The 3,315-nt window shown below is 30.8% G+C and overlaps 1 non-coding gene across 1 annotated transcript; it reads right to left on the bottom strand.

Annotated features, from left to right (window-relative positions):
* Positions 1-2,713: 2,713 nt before the first annotated feature.
* Positions 2,714-2,832, bottom strand: LOC132951500 (5S ribosomal RNA). The gene has a single exon (XR_009665332.1). It is a non-coding gene; the product is annotated as a 5S ribosomal RNA (ribosomal RNA).
* Positions 2,833-3,315: the final 483 nt, after the last annotated feature.

Genomic DNA, 3,315 nt, shown 5'->3' on the forward strand with positions numbered 1-3,315 from the left:
AACAATGCGTATAAATACGCGCGCGCGCTTCGGATAATACCGATCGACCGGAAGTAAACGCGCGCGCGCCACTGCACCCTTTCCGCACCGCAGCGATACGGATCGCCGCCGGCCGGCCGATACATATTATTATTATTATTACTATTATGTGATCGACATCTCTCCATTGTCGTCGTGTATGGGCACAAGTGGATGTCATCGGGGTTTTCCCGATTTCGTCAGTCCGCTGTACCTATATAATATTATAATATAATAATAAAGGTATCAGCTGTTATATAGTAAATGGTAGGTGGTAGACTCGGGCAATCCCGCGTGTGTAATAGAGTTACGACTGTTACTATAGTACGATAACAACGAATTTGAGACTGAGATTTTAGTGCCCCAAAAAGTCGTAAAAAAATTCGGTAAAAATTATTAGAAAATCACTTGAAATTTTCAAAAAATGGCTATATTATTTTCATCTTAAAGAGGATGTTAGTTCTTCTAACGTAACTATAGTACATTTTTGCAGTTTTTTTCAATATAAAAAGAAGCCATCATTTCTGTAGGTATACCTACTCGTACATTAGGTGTCGCGTGAGTCACAGAAATGGATTTTAAATTTGATATGTCAAAATAAAAATTTAAATTTACGGAAAACGATTGTGAGTGAAGAAGATCTATACTAAGGCTAGTAATACAGTAAATAGATTGAATTTTTAAATATGTGTTGTATTTATTTTTGTGTCTGAAGAGACTTTTTCTACTAGAAAAAGAGAGTAAACATTTAGACTATCTTCACTCACAATCGTTTTTCATCGTATACATTTATTATTATATCATTGAATTCGAGTTTAGCATATTATTCATTATACCGGGTGATTCTTTTATCAATAAACACTCTTTATTTTAAAAAGTATAAATGTTTTAAAAAAAAAACTATATTTGAGACAGCAGTTATATTTCTAGTCTTTAAAAACATTTTCAAAATTTATATACCTAGTTTTTTAAATATTATTTTTCCCTAACATTTTTTAAGTTTCTTACTTTTTGAATGACAACATACAGCTTTAATTTCATATTTTAAAGCAGATTATTTTTAAGTATTTCGATACATAAAAATTAAATGTAGGACGATTTGTTTATGAGTTTATAAGTATTTAAAGTTTAGATAAGAGGAGTGGAGTGGTACGCGTTAAAAAACTTTAAAAAAAATAGATAAAATTATAATTTTTTAATAAACACGTTATTTTGTAACGACTTGAAACCATGTAAAAAATATATTTGAAAAAAACATTTATACTTTTTGAATAATGAGTGTACTAAGTCAAATTAATCTCCCGATATAGTGACCACTGACTAGTGACTAGTGACCTATTATACTCAATGACTGCAAGATACACGAAACAAATATTCTCTAAACAAATGCGATAAGGTACCTACTTGACTGCTGTTTTATATGAAGTGTCGGTCCATTTAAATGTACTGTGTATGTCTCTTATATTTTGTTGGTTGCTTACGGTTTATACATTTACACTGAGATTTTGGCCCCCCACGAAAAAAAAAATTTGTGATTATTCTGTCGGCAGTTAGCTGTAGTAGCTAGATCGAGCGAACAAGCTAGTTTAACTTCAAGTAGTCAACTGTATAACATAATATTGGACTAGTCGTTACGTGCTCAGTCGCGATCGACTTTGTCACTGAGCGAGTAAATTCTGTCCAATGTAATCAAGGTTTAAGCAGCTGCCATTTAAGATACCAGCAAATAAATCGCATCAAAATTACAAACGTGATTACGAGTGGCATATTTTGAGTGTCGTCGTGTCGAGCTTGAAATTTTTGAAAAGATACACCCGCCGAAATGAAGCCAAAATAATTTTCCTGCAAATTATAATTATAATTGTAATAAGTAACTAGTAAAGCCTCGTCCGATCCACCTTAGGGGCTCTTTGTCGCTGAACGTTACTACTCGAGAGTCGAGAGAAAAATTAAAACGTCGTTACACCTTCGGAATCTGAAATCTGAAAATACATTTTATCAAATACACAAAAACCATAACGACAGCCCCATCTGCCGACAAAAGTTAACAGGAAGTATATGCGCACTCTATTATCATGATTATCTTACTCGCGTTTACTCGGTTTGTTGACAATGATATTTGAAAATATATGACTAAAATAAAATCTACATAACTATTGTTTTTATAATAACGAGTAATAAGTATGCAGTGGCATATTTACGGGGGGACATTAGGGAGCTGTATCACTCTCTTTGGCATTTTATTTTTATTTTTTAGCTTTTTTTAGTTCAAAAATAATTAATTTTCAAAACGAATAACTTTTTTATTTAGTTCTTATATCGAAAAAATAAAAATATCGTTGCACAGTAAATGTTCTCTTTTTTAATATTCAAACAAACGCTTGACTTTCAACACTTAAACACTTAAATAAGTTATTATTAATAGACAATTGAGTCATTCCTAAATATGAGAACATATTAATTATTAAAAAGCATTTACAGAATTTTGGTTAAAAATGGTACATTATTGTGAAAAAAAATTATATATTCTTGGATGTTTCCTATCAATGACGACTTTTTCACGAGTCAAAAGCTTCTATGTTCATACTACATCTATAATATTTAAAGCAAACCATTTATAAAATAAAAAAATTTCAAGTTTCAAAACAAAATATACATACTATAGATAATTTATTATGTTAGTGAATATAAAAAATGCCAACGGCACGTAGTGTTCCCAAGCGGTCACCCATCCAAGTACTAACTACGCCCGACGTTGCTTAACTTCAGTGATCGGACGAGAACTGGTGTGTTCAACGTGGTATGGTCGTTGGCGAAATACTATTAATATTTGAGCATATATAAGCTCTAAAAGTTAGGTGTAGCATAACTCAACTAAGGAATAATGCAGAAAGTTTGAAATATGAATAATCAAAAATCATATAATAACATGTTCAAACACTAGGTCCAATTGTTCAATTACTAGTCCTAAGTGTTTGATCACTAGGTTATTGTATTTTTTTTTTAAATATTGTAATTTATCTATATACCTATATACTTACCTATATGGCTATATTGATATACCTAAATTGGTAGGTATTGTCTTATTCATATTCATTTTAAAACGACAAAATAAGCAATATTGTAGTTTAAACTTGGTATATTATATGTTATCAAAAACAAACGTATCAATGAATTTATTCTAAAGGTAGAAAAATCCTTAACTGTTTAATCACTGGACGGTTTGCCTGGTAAATAACTACGATATCTCATTCGTAATTATTCATAAACATATTAATAAATAATAATCCGGTCAAT

The sequence above is a fragment of the Metopolophium dirhodum genome, chromosome 8, assembly GCF_019925205.1.
Source record: "Metopolophium dirhodum isolate CAU chromosome 8, ASM1992520v1, whole genome shotgun sequence".
In the NCBI taxonomy this organism is placed as follows: domain Eukaryota; kingdom Metazoa; phylum Arthropoda; class Insecta; order Hemiptera; family Aphididae; genus Metopolophium; species Metopolophium dirhodum.